The sequence below is a fragment of the Mugil cephalus genome, chromosome 4 (assembly GCF_022458985.1).
Source record: "Mugil cephalus isolate CIBA_MC_2020 chromosome 4, CIBA_Mcephalus_1.1, whole genome shotgun sequence".
Classification (NCBI taxonomy): domain Eukaryota; kingdom Metazoa; phylum Chordata; class Actinopteri; order Mugiliformes; family Mugilidae; genus Mugil; species Mugil cephalus.
The window spans coordinates 22,454,515-22,482,244 of record NC_061773.1 but is presented as its reverse complement, the minus strand read 5'-3'; the positions used below and the strand labels follow the sequence as shown (position 1 = coordinate 22,482,244).

General features: G+C 42.1%; 1 protein-coding gene across 4 annotated transcripts in view; it reads left to right on the top strand.

The window, feature by feature from the left end:
• dlgap4b (discs, large (Drosophila) homolog-associated protein 4b) overlaps positions 1-27,730 on the top strand; it is a 104,968-nt gene that overhangs the window by 8,118 nt on the left and 69,120 nt on the right. For all 4 annotated transcript variants that reach the window (XM_047583579.1, XM_047583577.1, XM_047583578.1 and 1 more), the window contains exon 2: positions 24,415-24,481. The gene's annotated coding sequence lies outside the window, so the exon portion shown is untranslated. The remainder of the gene's footprint in view (positions 1-24,414; positions 24,482-27,730) is intronic.

Below are 27,730 nucleotides of genomic sequence, written 5' to 3'. Positions count from 1 at the left end.
TAATCCAGGGGTTTTCAATGTTTTTTAGGCCCCCAAACTGATGGAGAGTAGCTCTCTCTCCCCCTTATCCCTTTACTAAAATATGTTGGATTCATGTTAATTTGTATTTAAAGAAATTTAAATTTGTGGGGGAAAATTGAAAAAATATATATAAGAAATGTCTAATCAACCAAAAATTTTGCGACCTCCCTGCAGTGCCTCCGTGCAAACCCTTAGGGTTGCAGACCCCCTATTGAAGACCTATGCCCAAACCATGACGTAATTGTAACCTTTACCCTGCAGAGCTGTCAGCTTCTGACATTTAGTTTTTAATGTTGGCTAAAAATAAAAAATGTAAATAGTTCACTCATTAATTTGATAACAAGCTTAAGCCCAGTCCACATGTAAAGCTATTAGCTCATTGCCCATTACTTTGTCAGTGAGTAACCTTCTTCTATATTTCCCATCCCAAATGATCCTGAGAAACAAGTAGCACTTAGAGATCTTGCTTCTGTACGGACCGAGTTAACTCCTCTTATTGGCACTGCTCTCTATTTGAAAAGAGGTAAATCTGCCGGTGCTACATCTAAGTTCCCTGAACACTCTGAGCCTGACATCAGCATGGTGACTCTGGTGGTGGAAACCAAAACCACAGACATACGGTGTTTCCATGTAGTAAACATTGGGGGGTTTTGTGAAAGTCATATGTCAATAAAGTGCATCAGTGTAGGTTGTTCAACGTGGTCCCCGCCCACTTTGCACATGCAGCGTTTTGTGTTTCGCTACGACTCACTGCATTTCATTCACTGCTTTGAGTCGACACCTCTGCTGGCCTCCTCCTGTGTTCGTTTGCACCCCATAAGTTAAGCTGTTGTTTGGGAAATTGTGTGCACTCCCACGTATTTACATCCTTAGACAAATATGAAGCAGTAAACCCTTTTATGCCACAAACACCAAGGCAAGTTCTTGTCTGATTCTGATCTTTTGGAAGACGAAGGTTCTCGGGTAAAGTGTCAGTCTAACGGTTGAACAAACACACGGCACCTGGTCCTTAAATACACAAACCAAAAGCATCCTGGTCTGCGCTCAAATTAACCGGGACTTGACCCAAAGACTTTTATGGCCGCATTGTTGCTCTCATGTGGCCTCAGAACGATACATGTGTGTTTGTAAATGCATCCCGACTGTTACGCTACAGTACAAGTTACAATACAAGTCAATAGTATGACAAATCACTGAGTTAATTTAAACTAATACCATAACCTTCAGGAAGCTAAGATTTGCTGTTGGGATGCATTTATTTTCATTACTGTACTCAATTAATTGTCCAGTGAGTGTGTGTATATATTACTGTGCAAGTAATAGACCCAAACTATACTCACACAAGATTAGTTTTTGTATAAACAGAGGGCTGGATAACTTGGCACCATATCAAGATTAAGCATCCAGTGGATATGTAAGAGCCTTTAACTTAATTGGACTAATAAACTTTATTTTTATACTGATGCTGCAGCCTAAGAGCAACATCTTTATCCTTGCTTTGATCTCTACAAGGCAGCAGATAATTCCTTTCATTTTGTCCAGTTTCCTTTAGTCTAAGGGCTACAGTTGTCTTTCTTTCTTTCCTTTTTTTTTTGCCTTCAAGTACCTTGAGGTGTAGACAGCCATTTCTCATCTGGCTTCTTCATCCCTATGAATGAAAATAGATTTCATAATATTCCAGAAGAAGAAGAAGAAGAAGAAGAAGATGATGCTTGTTGGCGTTCAGAAAAGAACAGTCTGACACCGTCCGTATTGGTAGAATCTAAAGTGCGTAAAGCCACCCACGCCGACTGGTGCACATTTATATGACAATGTCGCAGACCGTGATGCGTAGCTGCGTTGTTGCATTGGGCTGACTTTTTGACGTGGATTGTATATCATCCAAATACAGCATTCGCCACGCGCTTACTAATACAGCGTGGCAATTAATGTCGCTGAAAAGACCCAAGGAACCAAGCTGCAAACGCATACTGAGAAGGTTTCCCTCACTAATTGCCTGACACGATGCGGATGGATCTGTTGCCCAAGGCATAACTTATTAGCCACTTGATTGTGTTCTAAGAGGGCTTTGATTAGTGTGTGCAGCTCATGGGAGAGCGTTATTGTCTCATGTCTGATTCCAACTGAAAGTGCTTGTCGTCCTAATGAAAACTGGAGATGGTCATTTTGATAAAGCTTTGTTTAAGTGTTGAGACCGTGCGCAGCTTAATATTTTCGGCTGCATGCGTGAATGCACATTGCGTAATTATTTACGTCCGGCCTTACAGCTTTTGTGTTCGCTGCTCCATTGTTTAAGTTTTAGCCTCTTTTTTCCCTTGATCCTCTTTTTATTATTTTCTTGTTTCATTCTTTTAATATATATATATATTTTTTTTAGTTGCATTGTCTCTTTAATATGCCCTGCGTTTGAAATAGAAATAACCCTGTTGTGGCTTTCGATATGAGTTGTTTTGGAGTAATTACTGGAGTCCTCTGCAGCGCAGACCTGCAGGTGACTCATAAAGGATATCACCGAGTGAGGGAGAAAACAGGGACGGGGGGAAAGTGAGGATGGTGGAGATAAGCAGACAGTGGAGCTGCCAGGTTCAGATGCCGGTTCCAGAAGTGCAGATGAACAAATCTGACACAAATGTATTAGTAACGTGGTATATTAATAAATCTATATATTAATGACAAAGATTTCTTATCTACTGACATTATACAGATGTTTGCTGTTCTCAGACCATGTCCACTAAAGCTATGTTGTTGTTTTTTTCTTTTCTTTGCTGTGCTTAGCTTCTAGAGGAGCATTTTCATGTGACTAAAGGACTAAAGGCATTTGCACATCAAGTCTGCATTGTATTCTTTTGTTGAATAAAAATACAGGACAGTAGGCCTTTGCACTAATTATTTAGTGCACTGACATAGAATGATTACAATAACATCATAAAATGTACTCATGATGACTCATTATCTGAATCTCTAGCTCCTGATTTTCTTTTATGCTGTGTAATGTCTCAAAGCATTAGCATTTTAGCATGCTGACATGCTAAAATGAGCTAATTCTGAATGTTAGAATGTTTGCGTTATCATTATCAGTATATGTCATCAAAAGTACGTGCGGCTGGACGCCCTCATGTTTTTTTAGAACTATATGATGAAAACCATTAAAATTATGAAATGCTGCTTGTTTATCTTTTAATTTCAGAAACTGGTCACTGAATATGCATTTTTTCGCTAACCTTTCCAAGACTTTAACATGATACTTTCTGATGTGGGCTTCTCCACCGCATCATATAAACACCATCACTTCAGAAAGCCTTACAACGTTAGCCTTGGAAAACCAAAAGCTTATCCAGTTATGGAAGATTAACTGGCTGTGTTTGCCATCAAACCATGAGTTAGTCTTGACTGACTGGCCTTACGTGACCTTAGCTTTTCTGAGGCGAGTGAAGCTAATTATATGATCCTTTTTGCTGAACCACAGAAGCTTAACGCTGGGGTAACCTTCCTCCCCTACTCTTATTGAGCAGACTCATTGACAACTTGTCATTGCACTTGATGAGTTGTGGAGGTAGGAATAAGCCCTCTTGGCAGTGGAGCACCAAACATTATTACCATCGGTGAGAGCTTTTAACATTCAGTGGTAAAGGTAAAAAATCTTAATAGACTACCTTCAGGTTTCTGTTTAAAGGCAATAAAATATTTCCTTAACGGATCCATACTGGTCTTTATTGACACAATTTCTGTTAGATGAGTAAGATACAGTAAGTGATATTTAAGTTAATTTAATTTTAAATCACTGAAATCAAAGCCCCATGGTTAAAAAGCGCCGCTCCAAGTTCTTATTTAACAATAAATGGAGGCCAGGCGTGTACCTGGGGGATAAATGTTGTCAGTGACACCAGCCAAACCTTACAGTGAAGTCTAAAATTGGATTACTTGTCAACCGATGCCAGAGTTAGAGGTCTGGTAAAAAAAAATCCTGCCGGCTGCATTCTGCACTGTGGCAGGAGATGAACAGATTTATATAACAGCCAAGATTTCATGCCCTTTACTCGATAAGTTTTTATCCCCTCCTGTATGACATTGAAAAAGCCGGTATCTTGTGCTCTGTCTGGTCTCAAGATGACTTTATTAGAGCTGATGCTCCATTCGATACACCTGTGGTGGAGTTATTAAGCCTTTATCAATGAATGATAGAAGGTGTATGCAGGTAATGAAAAGCTCTGCCGCACAATGAAACACAGGGAAACGCTTTACAGCTGAGTGCAGCTGATATACGTTGTGTTGGGCTCCTCCGGTAAACCGCACACAATGAGGAGCGAGCCGAGCTTTCTAACACTCATAACTCATCTACATATCACACTACTTACATCCCACTCTCTCTTTTTGAAGACAACCGCACAGTGCTACAAGCTCATTGTTGTTTTTTGAATAATTCATTTTTCATTTTTATTTTTTGCAGCAAATGCATTCAGTTAGCTGCTTCAGCAAGAAAATGACAGAAAAATACAAATTCAGAGAACACTGCAGTCAGGGAGCATGATGGCAAGACATGCAACTGGCTACAAGTCCGTGTCTTGCCTTGCCATCGTGCTTTAAGTTGACTTGTTATAAATGTGGAGGAAATGTGGCCCTGTGAATGAAACAACATGCTTATTTAATTAGCCTATTTGCACTGGACTAGTTTTACCTGGGGAGCTCCGCTAATTTAATTGCGCGGAGGTCATCCGTGAACTTAATCCCGGCCATGTCTGTAATTTGTGAAGTAAAAATTACCTACCCCATTTCTCCCAACAAAGAGGTCCTGTGATGATTCTAATCCGGTGTGAATCGGCATCTTTGTGATTTGTGTGTGCTTATTTACTTTTTCAAAGACTTTTGTTTTATTTATGGCTTTTTTTATTCAGCTTCTTGTTAGGGTGCATAGTTGAGATGCTGCTGAGCCATTCATCCATTTAGATGGATGAAATCATTAAATCAAGCATTAATGTGTGGGGCTGATTTAAATGCGGCCAGGTTGTTTGTAGGTTCATCCCAAGGATAAATAGTATCATTATATTTTATTTTTAAAAATACTTGTTTTATATAAAGCTATTTAAGCTATTTTGTCCAAATGAGCCACATGAAACACAGACGTAAGGAGGATGTTTCTGAATCACATGACGTCCTCAGGTAAAACTAATCCCATGCGAATTAAGCTATTGTCAGTCAACTGGAAAACTATCGTATAGTTGCCCTTTTATATCATATAGGCCCTGAAACTATTATATAAATATCTGGTCCACTCTGAGACCGTTCTTCACACTTTGTCTCTGGCTCCAAAATCGCAAGATGGTGCTGCCCATATCCCAGGGAAAATAATAATGTAAGGAAGTGGAGATGTGGTGTTCATATTTATATACAGTCTATGTAACAATGAATTTTCTTTTAAAACAGTCATGGTGCTTCTCCTTTGTTTTAACATTTTTATAAAACATATAAAAATGTAATACAATATATAAAAATTGACTAAAAGTATGCCAGTTTTATGAAGTCATTAAATAGGCTTTAATAGAATATTATGCTCATTAAACAACCAGTTCTAGTTGCAGGAGAAGAGAACGTTTCTGCGGAGCGTGTCGTTGACCTTTTAAGTGCTGCTTGATCCACGCTTTATGTCTTGAGGCTTCAGTAATAATAATGAAGCCCGGCCACTGTAATTTTAAACATGCTCCACTGATGATGTAATGCGGAAGTCCTTTTTAAAATAAACTAATCCCCCTGATACAATGTATTCATTCAGGCTACACTCGGCTGAGAGGCATTTCCAATATGATTAATGTCAGTGTATATCATCATATGAACCCTGTGACCTCAATTTTACAGTCCAGACATTGTCAATTCCAGCATTCGCCAATGACAGTGAGTCGCCCAAAACATTTCATTCACTGGCTAAAAGGAAGATTTTGTTTTCAGTTGGACAGGATGTTAAGAGTTTTTTCAACCCTGGACATATTTTTCTGCTCTGTTTGTTTGGTGGCGCATAAGGTTTAGCCGAAAACTGTTGTGAGCTTTTTACATAAAATTTGAGCAGTGGATGAAAGTTTACCTGGAACATTTCTATCATACAAAACTGTGTTAGTCAGAAAGGGAAATTGTAAATTTATTTGTGGAGCAATTTGTTACGTGTAACAGAAAATTCATCTTTGATCTTTCGTGTAGAGTCACGCAGTGTGAAGAGAAAACATGCCACAAAAGGACCTTCCATGATGCAGTGCTCCTCTTCAGTTTTCGCCTGTGATGTCCCGCAAATAGCATTCATGGCATCCAGCAGAGAGATTTTGTTCTCCTTCCACAAAATTGAATCTGCTGTTCAGAAGTGGCTGTGATTACGCTGCTGACAAGCTCCACATAAACAGTTGACACAATTTCTGCTATTTTAGCCGTTTGCCAAAAACATACTAAAGTCTGACGGATATTGGCTAAAAGTAGAGCCTCAGCTTTTATTCCCATCCAAAACAGAGGAAAACTATGCAAAAGGGATGCATATTACAATTTTATACGTCCCCGCACTTCCCCCTATTGAAAGGATGAGACAAAGAAGAACTCATTTGCAGGCAACAGGCCGCCTCAGTTGTGGAACCTGTGGACATCACCAAAGGGTTTTCTCCTTTGCGATGTTTTGCCAGGATTTTCCTTCAGTTGTTCGTTCATGTGTCTAATGCATCAAGTCGAGATCAAGCAACTCGGCCGTTGCGGAATATTCCACTTCTTCTTCCACTTGTGTATGATGATGTATAATTTTCAATGTAATGCCTCAAATAATGAAAGAATGTATAAAAATCAATTTGGGAGAGGTTTAGTCAATGAGAAAATCGGAACTGTTGAATGAACAAGGATCAACCAAAAGCAATAGAAAACTGCAAATTCACGTGACCTGATTTTTCTTCTGCGTGTGGAGACTCTGCAGGCGCACCAGCTGCATGCAGCCACCATGAATCTGGCCCGTGTAAGTTAATGCCATTACTGAGCAGATTAAAATAAATCATATTTGAAGAGCATTTATTTATACACTGCGATAAAAGAAATACAAATAGACTGCATTTGGCAAATGGCCACAATTTTTATAAATGCATGTGCGATTACGCTGAATGGTTCTGCATTACACTTCCCTGACTGCCCATTGTATGAATACATTTAAAACGGGACTGAAATGACACAATGGACTGGATGCACTGTCATACTTGTGCATGACTGCTGCTCTCTGTCTGTCTAGCCTCCAGTCATGACCTAATCAATGCCTTATCAATGGCACCCAACATGGTTATTTGACTCTGCCGGGGCCAACAGAGAGAGCGGCTGGCTGGTGAAATGACGCTTAAACCGCAAGCGGGACAAATCAGTTGATTTCAGAAGGGAAGCAACATTGACTGCACTAGAGCACTTACTGTGATTAACAGCTTGATTTGACTAAGCTCTTTGCCTTGGGTGGGGGTTACTGTGTGCACGCGTGTGGGTGTCTGTGTGACACACTGCGTTTTCTGTTTTGGTGGCAATTATGTGTTTTTTGTTTCTTTCCCCTCTCAATAAGTCCACAGCCATACTAGCGGCACCAGCGTGAGGATTTATTTAAACACGGCATTGCTTTGCTTTGCTTTGAGCTAAACGTCTAAATGTCTGTGTGCTCACAGCGCCAGTGCTAACATGCTGATGCTTAGCATGAGTAACGTTTGCTGTGTTTGGCATCCTAGCTTAGCATGTTTGAGGGCTCATTGGCTCTGTAATGGGATTATTGATTTTCAAGTTGGACAGATTGAAACTGGTGAGAGATGAGGGGTCAGAGGGGCTTCTCGTGGTAAATGGTCTTGTTTTTATGTAGAGATTTCTACCTATCGTTACTCACAGTGTTTTACAGTCACAGATGCATTTACCCAGCAGCCAGCCGGCCAGATACATTCAACTTCAAAGCTGGCGCGACATGAACAGTAGAATGGTTTCATCCTCTGGAGACCAGGAATGTCTGTAATAAATTTTATTTTATGGCATTCCATGCAGTCGTTGCTGACATGTTTCAGATCAGTGACCTTCGGTGGTGACCTTTCTCTCATCATGTAATGCAGTCAGCTGGGGCTGATCAGGTCTGAGTGTCAGTGACCTACATTAACAAAGCACTGAAGGGACACTTATGATATGTTGGTCTGCGAGGCCTCACGAGAATGAGTATCGATTTTATTCGTCCATTAATACACACACACTCCAGTTACATGTTGCTCATATATATGTGTGTGTGTGTGTGTGTGTATATATATATATACTTTTCGTTACAGCAGCTCCTACCCAAACTGTACCAGTGTTAACCTGTTTAATCCCAGTTTTTTAGGTTAGGTTATATACTCTGCAACAATTGTTGCATTTATTATTTTTTTTTTTTTTAATTGCATTTCAGGGTTTCGTTTTCATTTGAGCCTTTATTGCGCGGTGGGGTGTCAACCTCTGGGCATCTTCTTATTCAGTTTGGTAGCGTACTGTGGGGGAATCACTAGTATCACGTGATATTGTCCATCCCTTAGGGGTTTGGGGTTGTGTAGAAAAAACAAGCAACTAATACAGAATAAACACCATAAAACTTAGCATAACACTTGGCATGACTATGTTTTATGCAAGCGGCAACAAATGTTGTCATGCTTATATTTACTCTTCTTATGACCAAACAATGCACAAAGGCATATAGTTCACATCATATATCAGTAGTAGACCCTTTTAAGTATGCATGTTGAAAATATTTTAGTTATTCCATTACATTAAGGTATTTCACCTACTTCCTCATGTAAAAGTTTCCTTCCGGAGGCGCAGACTGTAAGTAAAGAGGCCTAGTGATGTGACCATTCACACTACAAATACATACAAGTATATGAAAATAATGAAGGGAAGCATGTGTTATTGCACATCTCAGGATCAGTATAGTTATAAACATGTGTTATTGCACATAGTAAAGACCAGAGTCCCCTAGCATGCAGGGAATATGTACTAGTATAAGAGATGAATTATTGTACATTATCAGTATGAATGTGTTTATAAATAAATATGGGTTATGACACTCAGAGTGAGGAGTTGCACAGGTTAATGGCCACAAGCAGGAATCTATACATGTACATCTAGCAGGATACACTCTAACTCTCACCCTAGCAGTGAAAGCTAACTTGAAGGAACTCAATAAATAAGAAAAATAACAGCTATGTGGCAGAGAAGGCAGCAAAAAAGAAACATTCTTCCCCACGTAAATGCTCAAGGTACCGGTGCATGCTCAGTGGTGCACTCATACAAGAGAGCACTGACGATAACAGGATGGTCATTGTTGCCTCAAGGCTGTTTCATACCGACAGATGCTTGTTTTCCTGCTCCTGCGGTGACCAGTGCTCGTCCTGAAGCAGATTCTCCTGCAGTGATTTTCCTGTGATCCACAGGAGTTGTTGGGTGTAATATAAACGGCTGGAGAAATGAATTGTGTCACGTAGGAATAAAACAGAATTTTGTGATCTGCCATAAGCGGAGTAAGTGTCCCACGGCAATGGTCGATAAGTTCATCGCGTCACGAATGGCGATTCGGTCAGTGAGCCATATGGACACGATTCAGCGTGTTCAGCGAAGTTCAGCGTGAATTTGAATGATTTTATTACTAATATGAGCTGTTCGTGGATCCATGACAATTGCAGGCCAATTTGGACGGTCTCGAAACATCAGATCACTCTGTTGTTTTAAGTTCAATGACCTGAGTGTTAATCAGCTCTTCTAAACTGCTAGGCTTCGATACACTGACTTGCTTGACATCTCACAGGTCATGTCGTGGGCCCAAGGTCATTAACAGAAGCCGCCCTGTGATTGCGTGAGTCTGCTGAGCCATCTGGACATCGACTGTGTGTCCAAGACGCTGTTACGACAACGCTGACCTTCACAAAGACAGTACACTCTGCTCTTGTCTTGTCGGTGTTGTTGGCTGACCACATGATCCACGTGACAATGAAACCCACACCTTTCCTCTCTGAGAGTACAACAGGAAGTACAGCAGAAAGCACTGTAACAAACCTTCGCAAATGCTTTTTTTTTTTTTTTTTTGTATGAATCTGTGAGCTCAGTTCAGTCCAGTTCCTCGTGCTTTAAATGGGACAAGGGACCTGATTGCCAGCGCTGCTCTCAGTGGAAATGAGACTGGTGAGGAGCAGGTATAAGTGACGCTGAAGTATAACGAAGGCAGTCAATACAATGGAAGGATGTGGAGATGGAGTTGGGGGCATGCAGCAGATGGTCTAGGGCTGCTGAAACGGCCACGCATGGTCACCGCATTCACACTTACAGATATGTGCATGTGCACACACAAAAACGCACACTCAGACTCACAATGAAGCCAAAAATAACCTAGCAATTTCGACAATACCTCGGAAAAATTGACATGCGGAGCAAACTGTTCTTCGGCGAGTCTGCACTTCCAGCAGCACCGCAGCTTCTGTAAGAAAACAGAGAGCATGTTGACGGGCAGCCCGAGGATCGCATGTGTCTCCGTTTGAGGGGGGATAGGACAGACAAATGCATGTGTTTGGACTGGTCTGTAGCAATTTGGCTGATTGGACGCATCAAACGTGGATTATTTTGAAGTGGAAAGCTCCGATTTGTTCAAATCTGTGCTCCGTTCTGAGCAATCTGATACCGGAGTGCTCTGAGGTCAGCTTCTGTCTCTTTCAGTGCCCGTGCATTGTCTTCTCTGCGGTCTGTCCGCTCCTTTCCCTTCCCTTACTCTTTTTTCTTTGCTCCCACCCCTTTCCTCCCTCGCCTCTTCAAACTGCCACTGTCCTTGTTTTTGACCTATATAATGACCTGGACTATGTCCTGACAACACAAGGAACCATCAGATTTATTTATTTATTTATTTATTTTTTACCCCTACGCCAGCTGTAGCTGCACCAACTACAGTAACTGAACATGTGGGAGTATGTAGAAGTATGGTTTAAGATGACTCTGTGTAATCGTTATTGACTCAGGGCAAAACCCAGAATACTGATGTGCTTTATGAACCAACTGCAGATTTCACATCGGCTTGATTTGTGTCAATACTTCTTCCAGCGAATGTTCCGAATACGAAAGTTTGGCAGGGATTGATCCATCCAAGTTATTTCAGGTTATTGCTCTAGCATTTGACGATGGCTACGGGAGGATTACCATGGCAGTTGATTAAGAGAATAAATAAAAAACTGTTAACACTGATGTGACTCATGCCACCAAAGCCTGCTTGCTTTTCTTCAGCGGGATTTCATGCACCACTTTGCATGAGCTCCGCAGAACAATCTCAGATGGCACATGCTGCCATACCTGGGGACATTCGTTAAATATGCAAGGGAAGACTGCAAGCTCCTTGACTGGCGCTCACCTACTTTCTGGTACCTTTTCGTCTCGTCTGCTTCGACACATCGGCCTGCTCTAATTTAAGGAAATGATTAAGGGGAGAATAATCTTTTTGCAAAGGCAAACTCCGCCCCAACCGCAAAAAGAGGAAGCTCTCAACTTCTCAGCGTGGCATCTGCAACGGGATTAGCAAATCGCTCTGACATTTGAACCCTAGGGTAGAGCTAGCTGGTGAAGTTAGGCTGCTGATAGTTGATAGCGATTGGGTTGTGACAGCGCCTGTTGGTGTTATTGTAAATGGTTATAGTGCGCCAGCGCTATCCCTGGGAGAGCTTGTGTCGTGGTTTTTATGATGGGGTCAGATTTAAGAAGGATTGCTAGTTAATCCCTCAGGGGTCGCCCATTCTCTGAGATAATGGGTCACTTCAGCCGCAGTCAGACAGAAGAGAGGTAGGTTGTAGCGAGTAATAATGCGTTGCAGAAACAATATGGGCTAGGCTGAGATATTCTATAAAGGCTTCTTCGGATTGCTGTACATTTTTGTACGGGCTGTGTAATTCTCAAGGTCTAATCCAGTTCAAGGACAATCATGGCAGAACATAGCATCTATGAATCCACCAGCCTTTCAAAGATGCACCTGTAGCCTTAGGTGCCGACCGTTTGTCTCAGCTGTGATTGTTTTATGTATTGTGTTGAGCTCTGTCCTTTGCCGGATGAGTTTCAGGCGATTCCGTCGCCAACGTCCATGATCTTTAGCCTCGGAACACTTGAAATGTCAACCATATCAAATTTCCGAATTTCCTAAATATAGCAAAAGAAAAGTCGGATGCTTTTAGCGTCCTCCGCGAATTAACAAAATCCCCGATGAACCTGCCCTCGTTCGCTCCACTTTGTCTACTCATAAGTGTGCTAATGCAGCGCGCCAGCTGTAGCCATTCCCGGTCGAAAAGGTATTCAGGCGGACCTGAGCCACATCTGAACACAGAGGTCAGGACTAGTTCAGCTCATTAGAATACTGTGCTACTACTGCAGCAGGCCGGCGCTGTAAGCCTGAGTGAGTCAGCTTCTTCAAAGCACTGGCCTCATTTGGGGATGTGTTATGTGTTTATGCAAAATTGTTTTTGTGGCAGATGTTCATAGGTTTGTCACCTGGAGTTATAATAACCTACAGATACTGACCTTCCTCTGGAGTATTAACTGTTTGTCTTTTCGAATTATTAGTTCTATGTTTTTATCTGATGTGTTGCATTCTTTCAATTGTTATTCTTTTTTTTTTTAGCTATTTTTTGCTAGGACAAAAATCCACAGAAAAAATGCCCCCAGCTGTGAATCAAACCGGGCATCTACTGCTCTATCTAGCATTCACCCAAACCACTCCTCCATCATCAAGTCTTTCTGTCCCATTTTTTTTTTATTTATTATTTTTTTTTTACAGCAACTGATTAGCACAATAAAGCACGATTCTCTTGTCAGTTGTAATCACGGCGCACAACTTTGCAAAGCGGAAATATGAAGCGGCGCTTCGAGACGCGGGCGTTCGGATACGAGGCCGGGGAGAGACTTTGCAAACGGACGCGTTTGCAGGTACGCGGGGAGTTGGTCTCCGCATAAAGCCTTTTCAGAAATGTTAATACAAGTACAAAATGAGTGCTCAGGCCCCAGAGGGTCTTCACATCCCAGAGTTCGCCTTTTTTCAAACAATAAAAGTCTGCAGAGCTAATTCCGTGTAATTCTAATTTGGTGCACCCCGGGCCCAGTTTTGTGCTTTTCACGCTAATTCAGTGTTCGCACACTTCACACCACCGCAACAAACCTGGCAAAGATTCTTATGCGCCTCTAGTCAAAACAGCTCAAAAACAAAAGCTTGGCAACTCCATGTGTGCATATATTTAAGTGTTTAATATACCAATATGTTTTCTCTCCCCCCGTGTTTTCGTTTTTAACACACTCATTTTAATACGAATGATCCTTAAATTATGCATGACAAGCACGAATGTGTTGGGTGCACATAAGTGGAAGATTAAGCCGAATCCTTTAGTTGTAAAATCACAGGCTAGCTGTCATTATTTTTGTTAAGTACGCAGTGGCTTTCTGGCTTTGTTATTTCTTTCATTAACATGTTTAATTGCTATTTCTTACTTTTACTACTGTACTGTATTTAATTGCATTTGAATTAACATTCTTTTTATGAATTCAATAAAATTGTAAAATACAGAAGAAATGAGTCACAAGTTTGAGAAATGTTTCTGTTTTACGAAAGCCCGACCAGTTCTCCTGTAACGGCATACGTTGTCACGGTTTTGCCGGAGCTGTGCTAAATTCATCAAAAGGTTTATTAAAACTAAACTTGGCAGCGCCACAAACCCGCGGCGTGCCGTGCAAAGGGAGTGAAAGTGTGTGTCTCTGGGAGATTGCGACGCTAGCTCCAATCCCAGGCTCTAAACCGCAACCCCGCATGACAAGACGGGCCGAGGGAATCACTGGAGCGTTTGCACTTCTTATCGGAAAGGACGCGGCGCTCATCTGCGTGGTGGAAAAGGCCAGGTTTGCGAAGATGTTAAAAAATAATCGATTCCAGTATAAACCGCCAGGCAGCAAATATCTTGCAGAGTCTTGCAGAATCACGAGAGGAAAAAAAAGAAAAAGGGAGAAGATGTTGTTTTACTCAGCGACAACAGATCTCTGGACCAGCAGAACCATGTAACCTGAAATGAGGCCGACTGCTGATTTTACTCACGAGGACTATTCTTATGTGTTCTTTGTTGGTGTTAATTTTCTGCTTAGCAATGTCATGTTTTTGGCCATATCCAAAGTGCTCCCTCCTAACCTTGCTCACTCCTTCCCCAGCCTCTCCTTTACTCCCACTTCTTTATCTACTGAGTGCGCTGAGATGCTCTTTATCAGTGATTTGGCAGAGAGAGTGTCGCTTACATCCATCTAGTCCTCCACAGTCAGCTGTTTGAGCTAAACACTTTGTTTCAGCTACACAGCGTAAACACAGGCCGACACAGACCTAGGAAGTTACACAAAACCACCTTCTTGGTTGTTTGCTTTAAAAGCTGTACTAATCTTTGTATGTGTTTGTTTTGACTTTCAATCTGCTCACGTAATCTGAAATGGGCCACTCGTGTGATAAAGCCTCAGCCGCGGCTGCGCAGCCTCATTTGACTTTACATTTACCGCATTTGACAGCCCGCAACTTTAATAGTTTGGTTCACTTTAACGTTTTGTTGTTTGCTGTCTGCCCAGTGGGATGGGTATCATTAAGGTTTTATCCGATACCGATGCCAAACCGGTGCTTTTGAAACGGTGATGGTGTTTAAAGAATGGAAATCACACAAACTATAAAAATTACCTTTTTATTTTGTTAAGGCATATTTGTGACGTGCATGTTGAACAGAATATCAATTTAAGTAATATAAATACGACTAAGACCAATAAAAATGTTAATTCACAATAAACCGTCATAGTTCTCATAATAAAATCGATGTGACGATCAAAGACGGTACATTTCTAAGCTTTTTTTAAAAAAACAAAATGCTATGCGTCATCAGATGTTTAATCAAACTCAAGGTGTTACCTTCCTTGCAAAATATCTTGCTGAGTCTGCAGCTTTTGAGGTGAAGTGCAACTTTTGACCGTTTTACCTTACCCCGGATTTGCACCGGACTGATGTGACATCACATGTAGCGTCGGCTCAGCAGTAGAGCTAAGGGGCCGGTAATTAAAAATTCAGTAGCACAGAAATGAAGCAAGGAAATCTGTTTTTCGGTCTGGTCACTTACGTCAGCACCGGTGCCATTATGGTGCTGGGCGTCTGTACACATCCCTACCGCCCAGCATGCAACAGGCAAAGTTAATGACTAGCTGGTCATAGTGGAGTATTTAGCTGCTAAAAAGTCAAATAGGTTCCCACAGAATTGATGGAAACCAAACAAGAGTTGTTGCAGTGAATATTTATCAGCTCATAGCAAGGCAGAACGCGTTTATGGCTTGGTCCACACTCCTCAAGTAACCAAATGAATCAATTATGCGCATAGATCAATATTAATAATGTGCCGTGCAGATAGCGGCTAATAAATAAACCGTTGTTGTAATCTCTGATCATACAGCTTGAAATAGGGAGAACTTTGTGTGGCGTGTCTTTGGTTTGTTGAAAAATCTCACTTCAACTGATCCAGTCTGAATGTAAGGCAAACATTGTGTTCTCTGCTGCAGCGTGTGAACTGAAACTCTGCAGCTTGCTTACAAGTTTCTGTGCACCTCAGGGAGTCAATGAAAGAGGCAACCGGAGCTGCTTCATACTCAAATAGTTTGTTAAAAATAAATTTGACCAGTGGCTTTGTTCTTAACATCTGTTCCCCTTTTTCTCCTTTGATTTCTGAGAATGGTGTGGACTGGTGTGTGGTCCCATTATGGTAAATTATGTAGCTGAGTGGTTCAACATCCAAATGTATGCACCACTACTCTGTACAGGATATAAGAGATAAATACTCGGAGCTCTGATGAAATATCAAACTGCCTGTGTTCTTCTTGATATGTTACAAAATAGCACGTCATTATTCATTCGGAAACGTTACACATCTACATTTAAATGTAGAATGACCTGAATTTTGACTGGCTGCTGTGAGTGTGAATGCCTACAGCTGTGCGAGTGACGCATTGCAGCCCTGATCTAATCGTTCGTACACAACAGCTGAGAAGTTTGCCAGTGAAGAAGCGTTTTTCTTCTCTGTTCAATCAGATGATGTTCTTCTCCTGCTGGTACAATACAGACCTGCGAGTGCAGAACAAGGTAGTGCCATTGGATAAACAGAACATCAATATATATATATTTGCTTTTATCCCTTCGTCATGTGGAAGAGTTACTTGTAGGTGTCCCGAGATGAATTTTCAAATCACAGTATTGATCTATTCAGATAACCGCCTCGCCAGCCCATTGTTCTGCACGTCAATACGATAACCGTGCACAGCGTACAGAACATCCAGTGCTATCGTTATGTGTCAGTGCAGGGAGTAGGATGATGTTGTGTAGATGTGGAAGTACAGGGTCCTGTACAGAGCTGGAGAGTTGGAGCTTGATCCTGGAGGCCAGATCGGTCGTCCCACAGCTTCACAGTCGGCATCAGTTGTTAGTGATGCCCTTTTATAAAAGTTTAACTGTGGTGAATCTCTGCTTCTTACTTTTAACCAGAGACTCTGGTTAAGGAGTATTTTAAAAATATATACAGTACCTAAGTTAAAGCTGCATTTGCACTTTTAGTTTTTCCTTGCCTCATGCATTTTTGATCAAGTCCGCAACAGCATCTCCATGTGCTTAAGAAAGCTGGAATCCACCTTTGCACCACTGAAGCGAGGCCTGAAAGTACAGGACGCATGGCACGTGGAGATGTGATGTAACCCGCAGTCAGCATTATGATAAATGAAATGCAATAAATATAAACACATTACCATGTGACTGAGTGGACTATTGCTGTAAGTGCACTGGACAGTGTATCATTATTCAAATATGAGCCGCCTCTATTTAAATAACCTTCATTTACATATCCGGACAGCAAATTTAAATTTTTTTCCCCATAGATTAAGAGTTTTAAATAAAGAAAAAAAAGAACACATTGCCCCACGTTTTTATTCCATTTATTTCCATTTTTTTAATGGGACAGGTTTTTATGCTGCCCAGGGTTGCGCAAGTGTAGACGGAGGCTATATTATAGTAATCTAAACCAGAGTGATGGGACCATGAATCAGGAGCCAGAGAAAATAAGCTCTGTGGTGAAGCTGCCTCCACAGCGTTGCTTTCCCTTTCTCTTTGACCCCCCTCCTCCCCCTCCTTCCCCCCCTCTCGCTCCATAAGTGTAACCCAGCTGGATTTTGTCTCCATGGCGATTCTTATGGGTCTGTTTGGCAAGGTCACCTTCGCTGGAGAGTAAATGTCACCCATAAAAGACGGAGGAAGCCATCTTTAGAAAACAAAAAACAAGATTTTTTTATTTAATTATTTTTTTTAAGACAACTACAAGGGACTGTGACTAATAAGCAGCAAATGAGGAGGGAGGGAAATAAAGGGGTTGGTAGTGGGGGAGAGAGACGTCAAGGGAGAAGGAAGGAGATGGTGGAAAGCAACAGAAAAGAGGGAACAGGAAGGGGGAGGGGTGCATAAACAAACGAATCCATGAGCGGACCTCAGACCGGTTAGCGAATGATGTATGGACCGCTCACTACGTACACCGACTTCCTTGGATGAAGGCTCACATCGCTGGGTGCACATGATGAAGCCAGCTGCCTGTTGCAATACAGTATATATCCGTACTCACAAACTTCAAACACCTTTTGTCCTCGTTTGCTTCCCTCCACCCTGCCTCCACCTTCCGTGGCTCTCCCCTTTTGCTAAAAGTTCACCCGCTCCGCCTGGCTGCGGGCCCCGGCCTGCACCCCCTGCGGAGTGCGCTGTAGGTGGCCTTCGCCTTGGGACATTAATATTTCAGACTCTCTCAGCGCTCGCGCTCGTGGGGGTACACGGTCCGCTCAGAGCCCGGAGGGGGGGGGGGGGGGGGGGGGGGGGGGGGGGGGGGAGGTGCTGACGGAGAAACAGAAAACCCGGGAGAAGGTCAGAGCCTGATGAGGGATAAATTACAGTGGGAGGGGCGAGGAGACGGAAGCACTGAGAGGTGTGGATGGATGTGGTGCGAACAAATGAATAAGAATGTAAAAGGGAGAATGCAAGATTCACCGTGGCATGTGAGAGTACGCAGATTGATAGGTGGGGCAGTTGCTGATTGCACATCGTTTCCACTGTGTTTCTGTATTGATGGCGGCCGGATTTGTCTGGATTCGTAAATGTAGTGTTGCACGGTGAAGCAAACCTTGGGAAGGACAGAGTGAGAATGAGATAGAGGAGAAAGAGGTAAATAATTGTGATGATGCTAATGATCTGTATATTTATGACGCCGAGGATCCATTTGTTTGAGGAGAACATTAAGCAGTTAATTGTCTATTGAAAATGAGGTAATAACAGAGAGAGACAGATGAGAATACAAGGAGCAAAGTGGCCAAGAGACAGATGAATCTACGAATGGATGCAAAAAAAATAAAAAAGTAAATAAATAAAAAACGGGATGGAGAGATGGATGGATGAACAGAGGGGAGTTTCACCAGACGCAGATGCATACCCCATCTGACTGCTGATGACAGAGAGCCTCGTTGCCTCTCTTCCTCCTCACCCCCTCGTCCTTTTGTCTGAGTGTGAAAGAGCTTCGCTGGCCAACTGTTGCTACGACTACAGCTGTTGCCACAATGGTGGTCATTAGGGTTCGTTACCACAGAAAAGGACGGTCCCGGGGGCAATCAGAGAGGAGACGCTGCACCCACTGTGGCTGTCGATATGCGCTGAAGTTTTTTTTATGGGCGTCGTGTCAAAGCACTCATTGGAGTAGCTTAGAGTTAATTAGCCAACATGATGTTAAATTGATTAGAAACTCAGCTTGATCTTTCGCTGACCTGTGAGCGTATGCGGAATTCATCATCGTTATGTAACTGAGCAGGTTCAGTAGGTCAGAATACAGAACAGGATGCCATGGCATTAGACTCTTCTGCCGTGTCGGTGGCTCTGTCGGGGCTGCAGCAGAGCATTAGGATGAAAGCAAATATTAGCATGAGGAAAAAAAATTAGAATGCTAACGATGTTTACCACGCTTGTCATTTTTGTTTGGTTGACGTTAGCATGCTGTCTTGAGTCCACGGCCGAGGATAATAGGAATTTTATTTTTCAGAAATACCTCAGTCATCAAGAAAAGCATTGAATAGATGAATTATTCACTATGGGTGTCCAAATGTTTTTGCAATCTGCCTGTGAAGGTTCTCAGCCATCCTCCAAAAAAAAACAAACCGAAACAGGGGCTACTGGACTTGTTAGATATCTTGAAGATGTTTCACCACTTATCCAAGAGGGTTCATGGGCTCCTAATGACTGACGGGGAGTTTAGGTGTTTATTAGGAAAGTCACTGGGTGGTTCCCACGTTAAACAACCTCATACAGATATTTGCAATCCGTGCCAGATGAGATATTTCTTCTCGAGTCCCTTAAAGGAAAACGCTGCTGTGCTTCGTACACAGGAACATGTACACTCATAGGAATGACATTGTCTGGGCAATCTTATGTGCTCACTACAAATGAGTAAATTAACCTAATATATACTGTGGTAACTTGTATCCAACAACAGAATAGTGGTACTTAATGAAAGTGAGTGAGCGGACACAATGTAAAATTTGCATGGTGCTGTGCTCACTGCTTCTAATCTAACAACTGTAGCTTCCTCCGCTGACATTTTCTGTATGTGGTCGTTACAGCTGGTTGATGGCGCCTCTCCTCCCACTGCATAGCTACAACAGAGCCCATTTAGGTTTTTAACTGTGATAAGTACACCATCTGGGTACTCAAAGTGTGCTGCATGCTGCCATACTTGTCAGCGTGAACGCACTTGTTCGCTCAAAGCAGAGAGTATTGAACTACAGGATTTGATCTTTGGGCACCAGGAATGTCTATGTGTTTAATAGCTGTAGACACACACAATTAATTGCATATTCTCCTTTTTTTTTTTCAAGTTGTCATTGACAACTTTTAGCATGTCGCTGTCACTACAGCATTTGTCAGCAATGATGGACTAGTTCAAGGAGTAAAAGTATGCCGGAGCAAAATAACTTGCATATAGGGGACAAGAAGTGGAGCAGGAAGTAGAGCAGGAAAGTAGCACTCGTGCTGATCTAAAGCACGTCTCTGCAGCGTTCCCCCGGGAGTGAGCTTTACTTATACTCTTCAAATGACCAGTGAGATATTTGACCACGGCAGAGACGGGTAATCATTGATCCTTTGAACAAAGGAAAGGACGAGTGAACGCTGAGACACCTCGGACCTGTCGATTATGTCACCCTGAGGGAAAGCGAGCGTGGTTGTGACGTGTTGATGTGATGCGAATCCCCTGGTGAGATGATAAAACCCTGTATAATTGCACCCCAGTTACCTTGGTGTGTGTTGTGTGCGCGCAAATATGAGGCTATTAAGTAGCTGTCATTATCTCTGTAAACAGAGAGGTCGATGAAAGATCCACCTTTGGAGGCTTAAAAGACCTAGCCATGACCCACCATTCTAGCTCGTAGTGACTAGTTATACTCCTGTAACTGGCTGGAGAGGATAGTGTGTAAATCGTCCACATCCAAAGTGCACCGAGGTTAACGTGCAGACACGACATTATACGAGACAAGTAGGTTGTGTAAAAGGGGAAAAAAGACAGGTAAAAAAATGTAGTTAAAAATAGATTTTTTTCTTTTTACTTCAAAATCTAGTCTCTGAAGGAATGAAGTTGATTGTTGATTTACAAAGTGCCTGTGTCAGTCAGAACAAAGCAGCGATGTGAGCAACCAACCGGGAGTTAGCAAAAACATAGATGGGAGAAAGAAAGCAAGCCAAGAAGACGTGTGCAAAGGGTTTATGAAAAAACAATTAGACGGAGTGGCAAAGCAAAACATCCGTGGGTCAACAGATGGAGAAATGAGAGATGAATGGGAGATGACAAAGACCTGGGGCTGATGAGCAGCGCAGAGGCCGCGTGGCCTGCAGTGAAACACTTAGATCTGGCTCAGAGTGGCTGCTTCAGTCAGCTGAAAGTGTGTCACAGGAAAGCTAGGCTAATAACGCACCGTGCTAACGTTGCTTCCGTGAGTCCGCGCTGCGTTCAGGCCTCGCGGTTAGCGCTTGCTGTTACTGTTAGAGCAATGAAAAAACATAGCTTGTCCACGGGCAAAGCAGGCCTGTAGTGAAACTGTGAGAGCCCGCACTTGTCACTAATTGTTGCTAAGTCGGTAGAAAAGTTGTTTTTTTTTTCTCCACAGATGACCCTAAAAGGTGGTTGGCAAAGAACCAGAACTCAGAATGCTAAAAACCAAAGCTGTGTGCACTTTCCAGGATCAATACAAAACTGTCAGAATCATTGATCTCAGTGCATGCAGTGGTATCAAAGCTAACATTAGCTTATTATTATTAATATAATACCTCCTCATTTGTAGTGAATAGTACTTATTTAGTTTATTGTCAACACGAAACATTTGAAATGACAAATTGTTAATAATTTTTCAATGCTCCGGTTGTAATGGCCTGTTATTTTACGCTAAACAGTATAGATACCACATATTTCTTTTCTTTCTTTTACATTTATACAGATTCATACTTATTTTGACCTTGTTTAGCCATTATGCTACATCTTGTAGGTCCTGGTTACATTGTTGTTTAGCATTACACATGATTACTAGTAACCAATTGACCCTTTGTTGGCCTTCTGCTCATTTGCTGACCCACCAACCAGAAGGCTGCTACCATGGTTACCGTTGCTAGCATACTTAAGGGTAGACAAACAGTGAGCGGCATTCTGTCAATGGAATGAAAGTGAGATTAAGAATGGAAGGATTAAGACAAGGAAACTGGTTAAAGGTGTGCAAAACGGTTAGCAACCACGCTAACAACGATGTCTGAAAAAGTTTGTTTGTACCATTCCTACATTCACATTTCTGAAAGCTCCACCTTTGCAGCTGTTATCCTTCTGTGCATGTTGGTAAGAGCATGATATAAAGAATAAGACGATCTGCTCATCAAACATTAATCAACACCACCACTGGTGGTCAGAAACCTCTCCATAAATACAAGGCCACGCAATGCGTCAGAACCGATGCACAGCAAATCTTGGCCCCTGGAGATGTTCTTCTTGGTGTCGTTCATGCTGTTTGTAATATCTCTCTGTGAAAATAGGCCTCATTACTGCTGCAGTCTCATGAATGCCACAGACACGTTTGATTATGGCTGCAGGCTGTCAATTATACTTCAGACGTCATTATGCGTTCCAGTGGATTGGTTTGATTTCTAGAAACCTTTCTCGCGAGAAAGGAGTCGTAATTAGTTGTGGTATTGGCAGTTGTGGAATTATGACGCACACAAACACAGATACACGCACGTATAAGTTATATTCAGTTATGAGTCACTCACTCGGTTGAATGCAAATATTTTTGCAGGGAGCTTAGACACATGGATCACACAGCTGGTGGCTAATGAAAGATGAACCCAGCAGATAAGCCCGGATGACTCTCGGAGCAGTTTAGACGTTTAGCCTGCCTCGGAGCTTTGAAGTAGCTCCGCTCTGTAGCTGCAGTGTCTCTGTAGCTGCAGCGGTAAGGTGAAGGTCAGTTACAGTTACTGATCCGCCCTGCCGACTAATATCCATGCAGATGTCATCACCCTCAGAGAAGATGAGAAAAACACTCCTGTTTTTATGAATTCCCTTGCTGAATTTAATTAAAATACACTTTGCAGCGATGTATTATTAAATACTTAGCGGTTTTATCTTCCTTAGATTAAAGATTAGATAACAGCAAAGACAAGGCTCTGTAATAATGAGAGCATTAAAAACCCGTTTGCAAACAGGAAACAGTGTTCAAACTTAAATAAGTCAAATTATTGCAATGATTGTAAGTCAGGATGCTCTTGAACCATAAAACAACCACTACAGCAACTTCTGTTGTCAGCTTGAGCGCTGCATATTGTCTGAGTATCGGTGTCAATTCGCCCTCTTTGTCTCATCCATCACTTCCCGTCTCTCTCCATTACAGCCCGTCTAAATGAAACCATAAAAGTTCAGCAACAACAGAACAGAACTTTCATATTTTCTCGGGAATAAATGTACTCTAAGAGTTATTGCGCTGTTCTTTTGAGCTTGTTATCACTAAAAAGTATTAGCTTCATAGGTGACACATGAAAGTGATGTAGACATTTCACAAGTCAAGACATCACACAGGAGGAACCCTCGGAGGACTTGTGCAGAGAGCTGAAGCTGCATGCAGAAAAGCATGTTCACTGGAATAGTGACTGAATCCACAGTTACACTTGAAGAGGTCATGATAGGTATCTGAGTAGCAGAACATTTAATTTACAATAAGTTAATTATTAAGGATAAATCGTTTTAATTTATGGATATCAAGATGAATGTATTAATCTCCAGACAACACGTCTTCTGGATGTCACTTCTTTCTTCTTAAAATGTTAATTATCTATTCATTTTGTTTTTATTTTTATTTTAAGCCAGTGTTTAAAAGGATAAAACTTGTGACATGAATGTGTAAGCTCAACAGTATAATACAAATTTAGCCCTTTTAATGGAAATTCTTACCTGAAAACATTCTTACATCTTATGTCCTGTTTCACTTTATTGTCAAGTGTTGAAGATCCTGCAGCTGTTTCAGCAGCTCATGTTCAAAGAGGTAACTCAGTGCACCCGGGGGTAATCGGACCACAGTAAAAAAAGAAAAAGACGACAGAATAAACTAATAATAGCTACTAAATAATAGAGGGCACCGTTTGAGGTAGCAACTGAATCATAGCAGTCTCGTTCATTGTGTCTTCTTGTGTCGTGCAGGCATTTTTCATTGGAAATAGTCGACTGCTTGCAAACATTTAATGTCAGACTGAAGCAGCAGTCTAAAATTAGGGTCTGTTTTTAACTCTCTGTAGGATGTTTGGCCCCAAAACGCTCTAAATCGCTGTATTAGTGACTGTATTAGGAGATAAAACTTGTTGGAGGCATTCTCTTGGTGCTGTTTCTGCTGTGCTGAGTTCTTTGAAAGTCACCCCTGGATATGAAATATATAGCACCATACACACTTCCTGAGGGCCACCTGCAGGAAACAGTACCCAAAAGTCATATTATATAATCAGTTGAATGTTTTTTTTTTTTTTTGATGTGCTTTTCTGCGATTTTACTGCTCCGGGAAGCAATTTCCTAATCTCATCTATGGTTTTTAATTGAAATGCTTTATCATTGTCATTTTCCTATCTGGAAAAGCTAATTGATTTTCCAACTGAATGAAAGACAATAAGAACTCTTGAAGACAGTGGAATCTTCACAGCAGTCTTTGTCTGGTTATATATATTTGTATGTTAACTGATCATTGTATTACACATTAAATATGCACAGCTGACGAGCCGCCTCTCTTCTGCAGGATTCCCTCCTCTCTGAGCCTGCAGCCCTCCGACTCCAACAACAAACTCTTCAGCCGCTCCAATAAGGTACAGTTCGGCCGTGCTTCTGTTTGCCTCCGACCCTCAGGAAAAGTGATGTTCGGTCTCCATTGTGTTGCATCTCCTGCCAGCAGTAGCGAGCTAGTGCCGATGTGACATTGACCTGCTTGTTGCTGTTGTTGGATGTATGGGGAATGACTGAACCAACGAGAGAATTAGCTCCAAAGCTACAGAGAGACAGCACGCCTTGACCTTGTCTAGATTGAACTAGATCCTGAAGGCATTTAGACTGTCAGACCGCAAAAAAAAAAAAGAAAAAGAAAAAAAAATTGCATGTGGGCGGCAGAACTTGTTGTCCTTTGTACAGGCTAATAAATCTCAGGGGGCCTGTGTTTGCTGGGGCTCAGAACTGATCGGAATAGAAATGTCAGCGTGTTTGATGTTAAATAGTTTGAATGTAGCATGAGTACAGTAAGTGCACTGGTGTTCTGCTGTTGCGTGGATGAAAGGGCATGTTGTGCTGTGCAGACGCTTGCACGGTGTTGCCTGCAGAGCAGCGAGCGCCGATGGAACATAGCTGCAGCGCTCAGCATCATGAGTGTCCTCGGCCTCACGGGGCTTCCCCGAGGTACGACGCTGGACTCGCCATTTCACACTGGATTAATTTCATTCTGAGCGCAAATCTCTTCTGCGATACTGTCCGTATAGCAAGCTGACACTCATGCCGTGGAGCAGAGGAGCATGCGGGGGAAATACTTTGCATGCAGGGCGGCCGCAGAGACTCTGAGGTGCAGGCAAAGAATTCGTTTGCATCTTATATTCTGCAGAGGCCGCGTTGTTTGTTGCATTTGAGAGCGCGCGGGTGAAAGTGGTCAGAAGTCAAATTAGCAGTTTTTCTCTCAGAATCGCAAGGAGAAAGAAAAGCTGCAGGGATCCATTTCTGTGTACTTAAATTTCCGGAGTCCCTGGTGGCACCACCTCGTGCCTGTGTACTCTGAGAAACGAATCGATATATTTTCTGCGGCATTAGTGATCTTTTTTTCTTTTTCGGTTCCACCGAGCTGCTCCGCGTACGTAGAAAGCAGAGACCCATTCATCGGGGCACACATCAGAGGCGAGAAGTTGAAAAGCCCACCTCCTTTACAGGCTTAGAGACAAAAAACACATTTATTAAATGTTTGAACAAATGCTGACCCCTGCAAATATTGATTGAATCAATATTGCCTTAAATAAAACCGCACTGTTCCTGTGGAGGAATCAGGCTTGGAAAAAGCACTGGAGAACATGGACTTTTAGACACTGAGCAGACATCCATGTACTTCCCCGGTAGCAGTTGTATAAGAAGAAATGTGAGTATCCTTTAATTAATGCTTTAGACTTTAGCAGAGACATATTATTTATATTTTGCCTTTGATTATTTAACAAATGCATTTTTTTAACAGTGATTTAAATAACATACACATTTTTCATTTACAAAGTGGGACATTTAAAGTCACCCTTAAGCACCCTCCTAGGATTTGAACCAGTATTTCAGTTAATTATGCACCCATATGCTCAAAGCGGGGCTGTTGTCAACGGCCATAAGCAGCACCTTCTTATGCCACACTGCATATTTTATTAACACTGATATGGGTGGATTTGCAGTCAAGATATTCAAATTTTTTACATTTTTTTCCCCCCTCCACATATTGAAATTTCTTTAAATACACATCAACATGTGTCCAACCTATTTTAGTAAAGGGATAAATGGAGGCCAGTCAGCCCATCACTCATTTGGCAATACAGCGTGATGTCTCAACAGCGCACCGTTTCACACAGAGCGCCACACTAGCCAAGGCCTGTCAATCTTTAAGCCTCCTGTACACAGTTGCACAGCCATCCTAACCTTGTACGTGTTTTTAAAAAAAAAAAAAAAAAAACTGTATTATTTGAATAGCTTAATATTGAAAGCAAAATGATAATATGTATATTTATAAAGAGCACTAGGCCAGGTCTAATAGGTAGGGGGTCCCTACTCAATCTCTCCATCAGTTTGGGGTTCCTTGGCCTGAAAAACGTTGAAGACGCCTGTTTTAAAACATTTGCCATGCACCACGATTGCTCATCCATCATAGGAAACTGACAAAATTCAAGATTCCCCCCTGTCGCTCTGAGCTTAAGATCCATTAAGATATAATGAAGAAGCTGTGTGTGTCTCTCAGCTGCATGCAGCAGGCCACTGTCACAGCTTGCACTCCGACAGGGGATTTTGTCTCTCATGAGAACACTTTGTTTTGGTAATTTGCATAGTGGCCAAGGCTGGGCTTGAACGAAGTCGCAGTGAAATTCCTCGTTGCATTTATCAAAGTTATTTCTAGAGTACTAAGTACGATGTGGTCAAAAGAATTAAAGCGCAGATGTATCTGAGATGAGTGTAGCGCTTCACTAGCTCTAATAGTCACTGGGCCCTATAATGGAACAGTAATTAGATATTGTAAGGCTGCTGCATCGCTCATTCTTTTGTGTTATTTGCAGAGCTACATTTGGGAGGAAAGAAACGTTCCCCCTCCTCCGACTCCTAGTGGCGCCAGTGAGCTTCAGTCATGCTAACCTTTGGAAAAAACGCCGATACTCTTAATTTGCATGATCTGACTACTCCTGTTAAAGTACCTGTGCTCACACGCCACCGTCTCTCCTCCTTCCGTCTGTGGGAGCGTGTGCGCCGAGTCCAGTTTGTGTAGGAATTGCATTAACAAGGTTTAATCCTTCGCATGGCTTATTGGATACAAATCCCTACCAAAGCTTTTAAAGCCTCTGCCTTTTCATTTCTCTCCCTCTCTCTGCCTCCATCTACGTATCCATCCATCACCGCGGTGCTACTTTCCACATTTCTCTTTGGTGGCACGGCGTTTGAGTGGCTTTTCCCGCTTGTCCATTTTGGTGGTCGACTCATCACACGGTGTAGAACGTGATTCTGTTTATTACACATACTAGACATAACTCAACTGAGGATGGTTTGGCTGTGCAGAGCCACGCCCGGACGGTCATCCCTCCTTGCTGCGATGCTCACTTCACATCACAAACCTCTCTACAAAAACATTCCTTTGCCGAAAGAAAAAAAAAGTGACGTTTCAAAGTTTGTCAGCAAACAGCGCCTCTCTTACTCTTCATAAGTTGACTGGGGACAGCTGCAGAAATTAATGCTCGGGGCGTATTCTTGATTACCCCGTCTTTCACAGGCACAGCTGTATGTCTGCATAAGCAAGATGTTATCATCAAGAACCACCGCAGCCTCTATTTTTCGCATTGCTTCGACTA